This window comes from Orbicella faveolata, unplaced genomic scaffold (genome assembly GCF_042242905.1).
Source record: "Orbicella faveolata isolate gen_17 unplaced genomic scaffold, um_ofav_v1 contig_24, whole genome shotgun sequence".
NCBI classification, from domain to species: Eukaryota; Metazoa; Cnidaria; class Anthozoa; order Scleractinia; family Merulinidae; genus Orbicella; species Orbicella faveolata.
The window spans coordinates 7,163,809-7,180,288 of NW_028301552.1; the positions used below are offsets into that span (position 1 = coordinate 7,163,809).

The window sequence follows — 16,480 nt, forward strand, 5'->3', positions numbered from 1 at the left end:
AAGGTAGACAACAGTTATTCTGTTCACAAAAGCGTTGTTTATTGATACTAATATGATAGCTTCTATTTTCACTCAGTTTTCATTTTCTTGGTAGTTGGTGAAGCTGGCTGTTCAACAGTCTGTATAAAATATAAACGAAACACTAACAGTAAATACATCTTGAGTTCACAAATTGACACTGAACAAGTTGCTTCTATATTCCAAGCGGAGAGCTGTAACTGAATTTCGTTCAATTTGCATGAGCGAAGCGTGATTAGGACCGAAACATCTCCTACTATGACTCATCACTATGAAATGGAAATAACAGTATCGAAACAGTTCGCGACCCTCCCTCTGTCGACTCTCTGTCCAGATATACTGAAGATAGAATAGCTTACCTAGATGGCCATATCCCATCCCTCGCCTAATGCCATTTCTGCGATTGCTAATTCAATCCCCTCCGCCGTGCTGTACATTTCGTTTCCATCTTGGTTGTGGGCTCGCCTGATATGGTTCTGGCACAACAACAAAAATATAGCAGGTATATTTACTTTAATTCGTGATACACCTCCGTTCAGTTGAATGGGTACATGCAGCACTTTATGTCGTGAGATGTGACAGTAAACTTGGAAGTCTTGGCATTTCCGGAAAAAAATTGTTTTAGTTGTAGATCAGTAGTCTATTGTTGTCCATTCGGTAATATGGAAAAAAGCTTTTAATGACCGATTCATATAAAAGAAACTATAATTCACGTAATATGTTTTCGTACCATAGTTCACTCGCTAAATCCAACAATAAGCTTTATTATATAACGACTGATGTGCCAGAAAACTGACCTAGTTTGGCCGACATTTCCGGAAAATATTTCAGGACCGCGCGTTGTTGAAATTGACTCTAAAATATAGGCAACTTACCCTTTAAGGTGAATGCCGATTTTCCGGCAGTCCGAAAGGTGTTTTAGTTCCCTGTTTAAGAAGTATTGCACCGGGCCTATCTGTCTTCCAGCAACTTCTCTCAAAGTGTCATTTTGCTTAGCGCCCTTGGATACCAGACTGTGGCACGTCTAGAAGTTTCTCGGGTATTTCTCTAATTTCTGGCAAAACACAACGAGGTGCGAACGGGTCTTTGTTTCCAATTTTCAGGAAGGACATGAAAAGGAGTTCCTTCTGACCCCTTGATTTTGAACTCATGGTAACCGTTCAAAAGAAAATAAACAACTAATGTTAGATTCGCAAGTGGTTTCCCGACCACCTGGACTGCCGTACCATGAATCGAGCGACTCACTAAGAGCTATAATTTTTTCTGAAGGGGCTTAGATGATTTATGTAAGTTACTTACATTACTTAGTTGCTATTTTGATTATATGGGTACCAGCATCCGCCATCTCAATACCTAGGAACACATCAATTACAGCTGTAAATATGGTCGCCGTTACGAACAACACATCGCAAATCAAAATACCCCCGTGCACTTTTTTCACAGATCGTGCACAACACTACAAACACGTTAAATCCCAAGAATATGGCGTGAAGATTAACGAAATATTTTTTTGTGATTTTCGCAAAAATCTCCAAGTAACTTAAATCTAATGACAAAATGAAAAACATACCTGGTTTGGATGCAAAATTGCAAGCGCTGTTTCACTTTACGAGTAGCATTTTACATCGTTTACGCTGGTCTTCAACCGCCATCTTCAAAACACGTGAGGCTCCTTCCTTTCTGGTAATTATCGAATAGAACTGTGGGTAAATTACCCGAGTATAATCGAACAAATAACGAGCAAAGCGAAGTGAATACGAAAATTCCCGGTTTTTGAAATGGCCGCCATGTTGTGACGTCACATGGTTATCAAATCTGATAACGATCCCGGACTGGTAGAAATAGTCTGAGAGGTATTTCCTTGAGTATAAGGCCTATATGGGCGATGTCCTCTTACCTCTTTTGGCCTGGGGCGTACTAGATAGATAGATTGTTTATTGAAGCCTTCAAATCACTGTTCTGGAGCTGAATTAGATAAAATTTAACAAACGAAATCAAATAACAGAACTATACTAAAATGTGATCTATGAAAAACACTAAATAAAATCGTCTGCATACATATACTTTAGTCTGTTTGTTTTGAGAATAAAAAGATTAAATCACGATTATTTCTCAGATTAAAACTACATTTGCCCGGCTCTAGTGCAAATCTGTATAATTAGATCTGTGTATCCTAGATCTTTTTAGCGGTACACTACTTGAAAATGTAATTAATAGTAAGTTTAATTTATATCTGTGATAACCGATTTTTGTGCAAAGAAAAAGTAATTTATCAGAAGAAACTCACAATTCCTGCTAATATCAATACGAATCTACACTGCAGCTCTTTAGAAAAACTATCACGTTACTAAACACGGTATTTTATCAAAGAGAGAGAAAGAGAAATAGTAATATCAAGAACGATTATTTTTGCTGTTTCAATGATTGATATTTAAACCTTTCAAACGAAACCTAGATGCCTACATGACTTCATTTTCATTCTTAAGAGTAACATAGTAGTGCCGATATCTTCGATGATGACCTCCGACGAACAGACGTTACATGAAGTGATTTAGTAGGCTGATTTAGCAAGAGAACGGGAACGTCACTTGACGACGGCGCGCGCAATACAAATACCCAAATATGGTCAGATGACGACTGCAGGGCGCGCGGAATAACCTGGATTCTGTTCTAATTTGACCATATTTGGGTATTTGTACTGCACGCGCCGTCGTCAAACGACGTTCCCGTTCTCTTGCTAAATCAGTCTAGTGAGTTCCCGCCGCCCCCCTTACCCCCGCCCATAAATCAACAGTCACGGTATATTTGAGTTTTTATTCCTCGCTTGAATATTCTATTCCTCAAAAGAATCGAACAGCGATTTAAAAAACCGTTGATGTAAACTTGGAATACTGAATGAACTTTATTTTTCCGACAATCTTGTTAAATTTTGCCTAATTATAGCTGCAAACATTAACAGCTGAATATCACACACATTTTTTTAACTTCATGTTACTCGACATTATCCTTTAGGCTCACCCTCCAACTTAATATATTGAAACCTTTGGTACCCGTGTTAAAGATAGCCAGTAAACTGAAATCTCGCTATCTATAAGAAACGTGTGACCTGTTCTGACAGAAAAAGAAATATTTTTTCTTGCCCAGAATCTCAGTGGACAAAGAGGTAACACATCGCTTTAATGAAGCTGTTTCCATTATCCCCGTTTTGTGCTGCGTGCCCACACGTATTGAAATCGTCAGGAGATCCACCTGAACCAAAGCCAATTCTGGAGTCGCAAGTCCAACAATTGTTCTGATTGTTAGCAGCGAAACCGATTCTAACTCTGGAATTAGGACCCCAGAAACAACGAGCATTGAAGCCTTCCAAGTTACAGTTCATCTATAAGGAGGCCTGGGAACCAATTAGCGTCTTCCACGTGTCACGACCAAGTGAAGTGGCGCGATTTTGTCCGTCAGCGAGCAGCGAGTACAAAGAGTCAGCTGCCTGGTTAATGGCAAGAAAATTGATATTTTCCTCGCCAGGGATCCTCATTCCGAGAAAGATCTTGGTGAATGGTGTGTCCCAGTAGCTCGCCAATTTGGTCTCTTCTGTATCAAAAATAGAGTCTGCTCCAGCAGGATTATATGTTTGCTGTTCGCTCCAAATGCTTGAATCATAGTGAAAGGTTCTCTGAACGACAAAATGTTTATATTTGTTTTAAGTTATTAAACCAACAATAAAACAAACACATAAATAGTTATAGACCTTAATCTTTTAAGGTCAGTTGACCTGCCATAGTATGCAATTTGACGAAGTTGAAAACGTCGCATGCAGAGAGCAAGTAGTCTCCTTGTATACCCATATCACGTGGCCTGCACAATCATAAACTGACACTTTTTGATGGATGCTTGAATGTTTCCAGAAGAATTGAAAATATTTCGTGCAAATCAGCCTTCAGTGCTCTAAAAAATTGTTCTGTTATATCTACCGTACCCAAACGTGCAATTAGCCAATCAGAAGCCGTGACTACTGTCCTGACATCCCGCAATGTCAAGCCACTGACTTAATATTTCTACGACATCGTGGTCACTTGGTCGAATTTGGGTACGATAAATACCTAATCGTTTCTTTTTCGGTGCGCTTCGGCGATGTATGAGGTTCGTTTGATCTCGCCCTAGTATTTTGGCGAGACGTAGTGGCGTACACCATGGTTCGACCAAAGTCTCCTGATGTGACGCCGAAGACTACCAAAATGGAACGGTAAGGTAAAAATATTTTTGGAGTCCGCGAAAGTATCTTTGTTGCTTCTGCTTGGTCTGTAAAAAAGTAATCTCGTAATATTTATTATGGTCTCTGAGTAACCTTTGGGCCGTCAATCTTCATAACAAGTTTCCAGTGATCTTCCCCGCACGCACCAAGACCACAGTATGGGTTTCCCTCGTTAGTCCTATTGAGTAAAAATGGTCCCCTTAGTCTTGAAACAAAATATTAAATCATCATTCATTATCCCGATGCTTTGTACTTTATGTCGTGCTTTTGCACAATGAACTCCGTGAAGCGTGGCTGTGATTGGTTGAGAGCAGTTTCTTGTAATAATAATTAGTAGTTGCAAATGCATATGCATGTGCAAACCAGTGACATATATCCATCGAGCTCAGGTGACGAATATTTTAAGGAAGCACATTTTCATTCATGCTCATTTACATGCTCGCTAAAATACGGTTTAAGTAAAATCCTTTGATGGGCTCTTTTCCCTCAAAAGATCGGATCTCTAAACAGTTAGAACTTTTTAATTTTTTTTCCACTGACTTATAAGAAAAAATTATTTCATTCTTTTAACTTCCCTCTTTTGAGGTAACGTTTGGTCTAGTTACTTTTCCTTTATTTCAAAGCCTTGTTTACCGTCTCTTGTACAAGCTGGCCTCATCCTTTCGTTCTAGATTTTATTAAAGTAAAAGCTCACCTGCCCTGATAGCCTACTTAAGCAAAATTGTTAAATTGAATGTTTCCACTCACAGATTCCTCTCGTAAAGTTCCTTGCATTGCAAAACTAGATCAAGAAAGAAAGGTGACTGAAATTTAGCAAAGAATCGACCAAGACTGTGTTGGAGTCAGACAATCAAGATGGAGTCGAGACACCGATAAATTTACAGAACTTCGCCTCTTATAATACACCCTAAACAATAAACTAAAGATTTAGTGACGGGACAATGATACTGAAGATAAATTCCACTCTCGTGTTCAGCTGAATGATGCCTTGGAACAAATATAATCAATTTAGTGGGGATCAAACTAAATTGGAACCTTTAATTAATACGTGGAACAGCACGCAATTTATTTATTCTGAAATTCTTAATTTCAAGAAATTATTACTATTTAAGATAGGGGGAAACGTTAGGCTCAATAAAATTCTTTTTAGAATTCAGTTGCAATTCTGGTAATGGAATTACTTCAAGTAATATAGTTGCACATGCATATAATATGCTTTTCAATAAAGCTCAAAGAAAAAGTCCGACGAGAGACAGAGTTTCTTCATTTATAAATCGTTCAGTTCCGATCGAGCGTTTGGATTCTTATCGATCTTTTCATTCATGTTTTCAATTTGCTTATTTCGTTTCTTAATTTTAATCATAATTTGTTCCCTATTCGATTTTTCTTTTCTTTCTTCCCTTTTCCTTTTTCACTTCTTTTGCGTGTTCAATCGTTGAAGGCACAGTAGTTTCCACCTGCGCAAAAGTATAGGGCCTCATACACAAACGCAGTGAGATGTCAAAACTGTTTCCGTGTGCTTCTTTCTCTTCTACTTATGCGAAATTTTAAACCAGCCTTAAACATATTAATCAGAAACGAGAGACTAAGATCCTATTTCTTATCAGGAACAATGTTATCTTTTCACTGTAAAGAATACTTCACCTTGGCAAACCCGTCCATCTCCATAATGTGGAGGTATGGAAGTGCACATGTATGAACCCATGGCATTATCGCAGACAGCACTGACACTGCAGTCGTCTATTCCAGAAACACACTCGTCAATATCTAAAAACAAGATATATGAGATATTGACAAAGCGTGCAGTTAAGATGCTGGATATTGGCCAAGTTGGCTATAAACACGCTAAAAGAGTACGAGACCAAAATCAAGCAATCTTGGCGGAACAAGCTTGGTTAATAACGTGACCTTAGTTTTCAAAAGATGAGTCCTTTTGTATTAAATTTGGGAAATCTATTAAGGCAAGCTTGAAAACATCACGAATGGCGCAAAAGTTGGATAGTAGGCCTTTATGCGCATAAAGGTATTATTATTTCAATTTTTTCCCTCTAAAACAGCAGGTAGCTATAGTCCCGAGCGGGCAAGATAGTCCCATCTTCCCTGCTCTGGCCGGTAGCCAATCACGGAGTAGAATTCTGTTCAATATGCCCGTCGCGCTAGGTTAACGATAAATATATTTTATGTACCAACGTTATCAATTTAAACGGTATGAAAGTTCCAATGAACGATTTCGTGTAAAATAAAATTGCAATTTGCCCTGTTGGTGTTGAAAATTGGTCAAAAAAGAGAAAGTCTTAAAGCCTTTTGAGTTTCAGTAATTTAAGTAACTCGAAACTGTTTCGATACCAACAGGGATCAGTAACATGAATCTTAAAGCAATGTAGTTATGATGAAAAGAATGATATATGATATTCCATGGTAATAAAATTATTAAACGCTGACCGTACAAGGGGCGAGGGAGGGGAAGATGGCAACCTCCCTTCCCCCTCCCCCGAGATTTATTTGAATTTCGAAATTAAAGTTGCGATGCCGAGACATTGAGAAGCCTTACGTTCATCCCTCGCAGAGGTTTTAATGTGTCAACTGTCTCTTGACGTTATTTGGCATTGCCTTAGCAAATTTTGACATGTTGCTTTGATAATCAAGATAACTAGCTCTCACTGACAATGTATAACCTTCTCGCTAGCAATATTTCGCAAAAATTATAAAGTATAATTATATATAATTGACTAGCTTGAGAATTTCAATATTCCTCAAAAGAAACATTGTTCGGATAGTGTTAATCAGATAAAGTTTACTTAACGATGAAGATATTTGAATTAGACTTCTTTCTCTCTAAGAATAAAATTTGCATTCTTATTTTATCTTATTCGTATAGAACATTTCACCTTCGCAAACCCGCCCATCTCCAGAATATCCAGGCAAACAAATGCACAGGTATGATCCCTCAGTATTATTACACACAGCGTCAGCACTGTAGCCATGTGTCCCTAAGGAACACTCGTCAACATCTGAAAAAAGAATATTTATTGGTCTTTTGTGGTAGGACGGCTAAGCCATGCGGCTTAGTTTGTAGTACCTTACGATATTTCCACCACTTGCACTGAACTTAGTTTGGCTAAATATAAGGGTTGTTTATCTTCTCATGACGTGGAGGACCGGTTGCTCAAAGGTTTCTGCAGATGGTAAGCCAAAATCCCTGGTGGCAAGTTCCATCCGGATAGGCCATTTACCACTTACTTAACAACCCCCAATTTATCGAAAGAGACTATAGTCACTATTGGACGAGTTCGCCCAGATCATGATTCCAAAATGGCGGCTAGAACTGGTGTAGAATTGCAAATGGTAATCATTTTCCGTTCGGCTATTTCGGTTGGAAATTTTGAACTACACCGGTTGTCTTGTCCGAAACCTTTGAGAATTTTGGAGTAAATGGTAAACAACCTAGAATGTCTCACGAACTGTAACGTGTTATAAAAGTCACGCAGGACATATTGGTATTTTCAAACATTGAGACTTTTCTCCTATAGAAAAGAGTTCTTTCCTTAAGCAAGCATTTCTTATTCTTTGGAAACGCCAATATGACTGCTGTGAACACGCGCTATTTCTCTCTAAAAATTCTCAATCTGATTCGTTTTTAGCACTTTTTGGACAACGTCTTAGTACCTGACGACAGCTGGTTCTGTCTGTCTAACTTGGTTGTATAAATAATTATTATTAACACTCAACTGTTGTCTGTTTTTTGTTTTTTTTTTCTTTTTTTAACCAAACTGTAAATGACCGTTGCTGTCCTAGTTTGCTGTTCAATTGTTCAGAAATAGAAGAAAAATAGGGGTCAAAACTTTCGTCTTTGAAATAAGGCGTACGGAAAAACTTTAAAAATTAGAAAAAGATTGCGCTCGAAACTCAAGCAAGTTTGTTTTAAAAGGTTTTATTGGTAAACAATATAAAAGATGAATCGCTTATTTTCTCATATTTTGTGTTAGAGGATCTGCAGTGTTAAGAATTCTAACCTTGACCCTTAAAGATACAGCTAGACCATAGGTAATAGAGGCAATAATAATGAATCCTGGCAAATTTCTTTGTACTGCCGGCCATTTTGGGGGTTGACCTTGCACAAATTCTCGCAAAGTACAAAAGGACGTTACGTGTGTTCATACAACTAAACAGTAGAACCATTTCGATTACTTCATAGTCTATGAGCAGAGAACAAAAGATGTGCACGATAAGCACCTCCCAACATAAATCGTAGCCCGTTTGCTTGCTTCTTTGATGTTAACCTTCTATCTATTACCTATGGCTAAACGAAGAGCTCATAAGATAGCAATTTGAAGATGCCTAGGGCAAAAATTTTAAATTTTACGACTTTTTATTTGCTTTAAAAAACAGGTAAGGAAACGATAACAAAGTGATCTAGCTATGAAAGAAAAATAGGGGTCTCCGAACGTCCAAGATCGATAGACGTGGCCTTTAGGACTGTAACTATTGTTCATCTTATTAGTTAGCGTGTGCACCCTCGACGAGTGGCGTAGCGTGTAAATTGCATGCACAGTAAGCATGGGCTCAATCAGTAAGTGCAAACGTATTTTTTAAGACGAATAAAGATAGTGATAGTTGTTCAACATTTTGTTCAAAATCAACTCACCTTGGCAATTTCCTACATCTCCAGAAGTTTCAGGTTTACAAGAACAGTTGAACGATCCCTCGACATTATGGCAGGCAGCGTCATCACTGCAGTTGTGAATTCCTGTTGCGCACTCGTCAATGTCTGTAAAAACATGGCATCCTTAAAAATAGCTTACATCAGTCTGTCCGTCTCATACTCGTGAATGAGAAGATTTTAGTTAAGATGTTGTTCCGAATAATTAATTGAATGTTGTGTTTACTGGTTACAGCCAAAACCCGTGATGACATTTAGTTAATTTTCGGGAAGTGGCGTTGCTTCGATGTGACACTGTTATAACCTATTTTGAAATGGCTGTGATTTTCGGGATGGTCGGCATAGTGTATTTCGAGTAGTTTTTTTTGTTTGTTAATATACAGAATATCTTTTATACCTCTCTACACGAAGTTTGGAAATGTGTAATCGAATATCGTCTAAGTTTACTGAATCGTGAACTGAATAATAGGGACAGAAATAAAGAAACCATCTCTCGATTTGTTATGAGAAACTTTTAATAAATCAAACGTCTCAGAGAGTTTGGAAAGAGGATGTTTCGATCTAGCATATTTCTAGGAGCAGAGAAGAGGACTGATGTCGTCGTCGTCGTCGTTGTTATTGTTGTTGTTAAAGTTGCTGTTGTTTTGTTACTTTAGAGAATGGCTGTTTTTCTGTTTGTGGGAGAGGAAAACTCATTAATCCATATCACTTACATGATAAAGAAACAAAGGCCCATTTGGTGATTTCTGTAATGAAGTTTTGTCACTTTCCCCGCTCTCTTGATGGACGGAAAGATTTCATTAAGCATGCCGTATTTCCAGTAAAAGCGTCAACAATATTGAACAGTTTAGAGACAGGTATACATGTATAAGGGTTCGGAATGGGCTTAACTGGTGCCTGTGAATTGGTCACAACCGCATTTGTCAGAAGAGAATTAACGCATTTTTAACTGACAGCTGAGATCCAGGAGCTGCAACATAGACTGATAACTTAGAATACGGGTGGAACTATAATGGACAGTTAAAAATGGTCGGAAAATGTAACTGATAAATTAGATAACACCAACCTCATCCATATCCTAGTCTGGCGTCTTTTTTTTTTTCTGTTATGTCTGTTACATTTCACGAAAAAGATCTCTAAAATTTTCGTCATTTGCCCCAAATTCTTCGGAAGGGCTCTGGGTTCGAGCGGCAGCGGTTTCTGCCAATCTAATAGGCACCTTAAGCAACAGACGTCGCCGGCCTGACGACGGCAACCGGAAACGTGACATTTCTTTCGAGACGTCACTGCGCATGTACAATACGTTGTGACCTGACGTTGCCCTGAGGTCGAGAACGTGAGAACGTGGAGTTTCACGTCGCGACGAAAACGTGAGTACTTAATCTTTTGTTTTGATCCCCTTTAGCTTACTTTTGTGTTATTTTGGTGCCGAACCAAGGTAAAGTTGCATAATGATTTCCTTTATGCTTAAAACAATGTTCTGGAAGTATTCCTGGACTCATTTTTTCTTAACCGAAAAATTGTTTTTGGCATGTCAAACTAGCCTTCAGCGAAGAGCTTGCTTTCATCCAACGTAATGCCGCTCAGTATAATTAGTTTTTTCAGATTTTCTCAACGTGTAATCGGTAGATTGCTATAGCTTGAAATAACATTGATTTTATTTTTGCAATCCCCTCATCTTGGTATTTCGTTTAACGTAGAGGCTTTTTTAATCGACTCGATGAATTTTGTATTCAAACTGTGTGTACATGTACATTTTTAATGTTTACAAGAGCTGGCAAACTTCGCGCTACCAAATTGTCTCGCCTGGATTTTATTTCTTGTAAATACAAGATTATTGCATCCTTTGCAGAATGCTGTTTACGATTCTTTACCAAAAGAGCTGGCGAAACTCCTGTATTTGAGCGGCCGATAAGTATGTCGAATGAAAAACGCAGTGAGCTGAGATTTTGTTCAAAATCTGTGTGTGTAATCTTGGCAGACTAAAAATACACCTGATTTTTTTTTCTCAATGAGCAGTGATCCAAACTTTGGTTAGAAATCGCAATTAATTGCTTTAGCAATACACGTTTTACAAGTAAAATAATTTTTGTTCTTTACGTTTGACATTTCAAAGCAGGCAAAGTTTATAAACTTAAATTGTTTCGTTATTTTTCGCAATGATTTTACATCTCTTAGTAAAACATGAATAGTATAAGGTTTAATTCCATCGAGTTATTTTTAAACTATAGTTTATCTTCAACTCGTAGACGGAGTGGACAAAACAAAAAGATGTGATGCTAGCCCGAGAAATCCTTCTTTAAGGATGGTAACTTGCTGTCGCGACCGCAACCTGAAGCCGTTCTAGCCCCAGTTTCTTATCGGTCGTCACGTCGCCGTCGTCAACGAAAACGTCTGTTGCTTAAGGTGCCTAATATATTTTACTGAACGACGTGTCGTTACCATATTGGCAGTCAGGACCCTGGAACCCAGTAGTACACAAACAGCGATATCCTTTGTCTGTAAAACCGGTTTGACAGGTGGCTTTGTTCTTCTCAGGGGTTACTGACATGAGGGCTCTACTAATAACAAAAAGAAAACAAAAATAAGAAAATTACCACCTTTATCATTTATTTCAATGAAAATCGTCACGAAGAAAAAGAAGAAAAAGAAGAAAAAGAAGAAGAAGAAGAAGAAGAAGAAGAAGACGAAGAAGAAGAAGAAGAAGAAGAAGACGAAGAAGACGAAGAAGAAGAAGAAGAAGAAGACGAAGAAGAAGAAGAAGACAAAGAAGAAGAAGAAGAAGAAGAAGAAGAAGAGTATATAAAGGATGTTGTTATTGTCACTGAAGACCTAGGTTTGCAGCGTATGCAAAAGTGGTCGCTTTTGAGTAATTTGTCTTGATATCTCTATTACATTTTTGTCCAAAAAAAAAATGACTGACTACGGCCTAGAGGAAGTAAAAAGTCTTGTAAGACATAGGTAACCACTCTTTTTTCATGCTTTTATATTTTGAACAATCATTGTTACCTTTGTTCCACGGTATATGTAATCTGGGTTTTCCTCAAGGTCGTTTTCGTTTCCTTCATGAGTAGCATTATTCAGTTCACATCTGTGTCCTTCAGGTTCACTCCTCTTCATCAAATTATAACTTGCACAGTTGTGCTCCATGTAACAAAGCGAATCACAGAAATCTGTCATCAAGGGATCATGAACCCGTATCATGAGACGTTTGCCATGGAATACTTGTTCGGATTTAAATTCCAAGTGACGACATTGATCTGAAAGTGAGTTGTTCTTGATAATGTCTTTGTTTTTATGATTTCTTAATGGGCTGCCACAGTGGTGGACAAGAACTTCACAGAATCACAAAACCCACAACATAAAAACAACGTAAAACACAATTACAACACCCACAGCAGTTTACAACTTACACAGTCACAAAACGCAAAGAAAAAACAAACACAAAACCCACCTCATAAACACAAAACACGAAAAAGAACCGCAGAAAACACACAATACATTGCACAACCCAGATCACTAACACAAAGCGCACAGGACTAACACAAAGCTTAAATTCTTTGCTGTTTTGCTGTTTTTCTTTTGTTTTCTGTTTTCGGTTGTTGTTTTTATTGTTCCTGGGATGTCGCAGGGCCTCTCCCTTGACAACGCCTGTGAGGGACCAGGTTTGTTGTCCTGCGCCCCTCTGTACCACCCTCCCCTAGTGTGGGTCAAGTGATGCTCGGATGCCATGTACTCTTCGCGGTCAAAACGTTTGTTCTGTTTGTTCGCTTTCATTCTCGTTGTTAAACAAGAGGCCTAAAGATGCCCCTAAAAATATATAAGCCATTGGTTTTGGTCACCTGTTTTTATTACTTTCTTTTGCACAAGAACTTAACAACAATTTATTTTGTACCTCGTAAGAAAAAACATTATTTATACCATGACGACGAAAGAAAAGGAAATTAGGCGTCTGTTTAATTTTAATGCAAGCTTCCTATTTTGTAAATTTAGCTGTACCGAGGAATGAACGAGTCGAAGTAACAGATGAAAACCTTTCACTGCCCAAATTTTGTTTTGTAACTTTGTTCAAAAGAACTTTTCTTGACCCTTGTTGAGTGGCAAGATTTAAATGCTTGAACTGAAAATTTTCAGTTGTCTTTCAACTGGTGCGTAGATCGAGAATCGACTCTTGTTCCAAGCTACAGCCCTTTCGGGTGCTATCTGTTGGCTTTTACAATAAACTAGTTGGTGTCATGTTGTCTCATTTTATGTTCCACTGCTAGAATACATCATCGATATATACATTCTAAACACCGAGGGTGTCTTACTGTTTTTTGTTTTTGTTTTTGTTTTTGTTTTTTTTTCTCACATTTTTATTTTTTACTGCAGCTTTGGTTAAATATTTCTTTCTCCACTAAAAAAGAAATTGGCGAAACAGTGTACCATTTTTATAGTTGACATTGCGATAGGTTCTGTGAACTGATCTGCTTTAAATTTTGCGTTAGATTTGTGAGTTTTGTAATTCTGTTTTGTTCTTGTGTGTCACCGTAGGTTGGATATAAGAGGCCTTAACAAAACTGCACAGCTCGTTATTCAGTTTCACATGTACTAGCGATGTAAAATATCTCTAGTACATCTTGACGATACAAAATGTAACAACAGAGTTCGGCCATAGATAGGTAAAATGCGGAGATTATAATACAGCTGAGAATAGACTTGGGATCTTGTGATGTGTGCATATGATCACCAGTGGAGCATCAGCCGTTTTGTTTTACCTAACGCAGTGAGGTGAGTTAAGAAATTAACAAAACAAACACGAAAAATTCAAATAGTGAATCATTAAATATCACTCCTCACGCAGATTATTGAGTTGCCGAAGATACTCGAAGAAACCATATCATGCGTAAATAAACCAAAAGTTAGTTCTTGGCAAAAATGTGTACATAAAAATGTTAGATAATTTTCAAATGATTTTTCCAGTTTGCTCCAATGTTCTGACCTCCACGGGAATATTTACAGACGCTACGTAATAAGTTTAAAAGCAATCTGCTATTTCATATATGTTGTCTGTAGAGTGAAATTAATGGTTTCGTACTGAATCCCGCTATTTCGAACAATGGAGAAAAATTAACTTGGCAAAGGTATTAACAGAATACCTTTCCTTTTCTTCATTTTTGACGCCAATAACTTACCCCAATAAGGTTCTAGCAGTTTCGTGTCCCACTTTTCTTTGCCCCCAAAAAACACAATTGATCTTCTTACTACAACATGCTGCAATTTGATTCACTTTCTCCAGCGGTGCAGTTGGCTAAAGTGTGAATAATAACTATACTATTTTTATTTATTTATTTATTTATTCATTTTTTTGACATTTAGTAAACCTATGACACTATTATCATCTCATGCAAAGAAAAATGCTGGTAACCGACATTGAGGGATAAACCTCTAACCTAGATCAGAAAACACCTGTTTCTGTTTTTTGTTTTGCTTTGTTTTGTTTCTTTTTTTCTTACCCCTTATACCTTCCATTTCGTTTCCCCTTTTGTTTTAATACCTGCAGGAAGAGAAAAGTTATCTTATTTTTTTGGCTTTCTCGAAAAAAGAGGGCAGAATACTGATTGGTATTTTTTTATAAAGTAATCGATTTCGTTCATGTAATCTTGAAGGATAAAAAAAGGCTTCCACTGAATTTACGCTAAAATAAAATAGCATAATTCATTTCTCAGAATAAGGATAATGGCGCTCAGAGATAGAAAACTAACGATAAAAACTAATGACCTGAAATTAGCATATATATGAAAAAAAAAGTCAGAACACGGCAGTGTTGAAAGTGGTGCAAAGCGATGAGAGATGTAAGCACTAAGCGTTACGAAAAGACGAAGTGACAATATTACCACTTTTATTTCGCAACGCCTAGTGCTTACATATTTTATCACGTTGCCCCGCTTTCAACACTCCTATATGTTGGAAAGTTGTTCTTCTTTTATCGCTAGCTTTTTTTTTTTTTTTTTCCTTCTTAATAAAAGCAAACAAGCAAATAAACTTGTTGATTTCTTTGTTTTTCGTCTTTTGTTTGTTGCCATATTATAGTTGACATTTAAATGTCCGCCGGCCGTTTTCGTCATTCCTTAAATTTCTTACTTTTAATTAACAATATAGGAAGCAAGTAATACGCAGCGGGAGAATATTTTTTTGGCAGGAAATACCTCGATTACGCGGTAAAGAATTTGAATCTTGATTTACAATAGTCGAAAATTACAAAATTGGCATAAAGATAACTTAGGGTCGTCAATAAAAAAAAGGCAAATGTCAAATCTTTTTATTACGATTATTTTTCATAGCGTTCTTCTGAGATAAAAACTGCTAATTGAAAACGATGTATTTTAACATCTGCTTTAGCCACACATCCAGTGTACTTTAGATTAGGCCCATTCATTAGTCGAAACTAGTTTTGAAAGGTTCTAATCTGTTTAAGCGATTGATATAGTTATGCTCCGCCAAAAAGATCGCCTTTGAAATTTAATCTGAACGCAGGACTGATATAAAGAATATTCGTTTCAAGTTAGGTCAAATTGTAATGTCATCCAGAATATATTGCAAAATATAATAAAACTCTGTTTTCTTTTGAATCGAAGTCATTCGGGGATTTCTTTGGAAAATAAGGCTACAAATCAAACCTCCCCTCACGAACGATGCTGTCTTTTAAAGAATAGTTGGAAAACAGACAAGAAAGAACAGGAACGTTTGTAAGTAATGACAATTGATAATAATAACACAATGTGTTGGCAAAGATGGTTTGTCCAAGTGATGAAAATAGATGGTTAAAAAATAATAATAAAGGAACGGAAACTGACCTCCGGTAGAGCCGCTGACCTCGGGTATTAGAAAAGGCATCAAATAAGACATCCAAGAGATGACAAGGGAATGCATGCTAACCCATATAGATCTCGTGAGGGTAGAGTTGGCTACTAAACAACCCCCTTTAATAGAGTTGTTTGTGAACTAGCTGAAAGTAATGGCGTTGTTTGTTTGACCTTAAGTTTTGGCGTCATTTTGGACCAATAGGCTTTCGACTCGCGCAGTCCATTAATCAATCACTCATTGCGAAATTTGTTTCTTGTTGAGAAACTGCAGATCGATTGTTTTGAACAAGCCTATCATTTTAGCGTTTTCAAATTAATCTAAAAATCAGTCTCCTGTTCCTAGCCAAACTCGACAAATTGCATACGTAGGTGGTTCATTTAGTCATTTATCACGATAATTAACAAATCACCCTCAGTTTAAAGTGGAAGAAGCCAGCTGCACAACCCCTCTGATCTACTCCTCTGATCTAACCCCCCCCCCCCCGCCCCCTCTTCCACTACATGAAGTCAGCGCAACTGCCCTTGCACTTTTTCACTTTCAACTTCAACTGACGTCGGTACATTTCTCGCATGAATAACACTGACATTTGTTCGACTTGATATTGTTCGATGTCTTGCCCAAGTTTAAGCTTCTTCCATCCGAAATTTGCCGAAAAAAGCGATGCTGAAAACTAAAACCAACAGCCTTTCAAATGCCAGCTTTTTTTT

General features: G+C 37.5%; 1 long non-coding RNA gene and 1 pseudogene across 1 annotated transcript; one reads left to right on the top strand and one right to left on the bottom strand.

Annotated features, from left to right (window-relative positions):
* Nucleotides 1-3,166: 3,166 nt before the first annotated feature.
* Nucleotides 3,167-15,839, bottom strand: LOC149110151 (uncharacterized; annotated as a pseudogene).
* Nucleotides 10,027-11,842, top strand: LOC149110152 (uncharacterized). The gene is made up of 2 exons (XR_016208030.1): nucleotides 10,027-10,297; nucleotides 11,177-11,842. It is a non-coding gene; the product is annotated as an uncharacterized LOC149110152 (long non-coding RNA).
* Nucleotides 15,840-16,480: the final 641 nt, after the last annotated feature.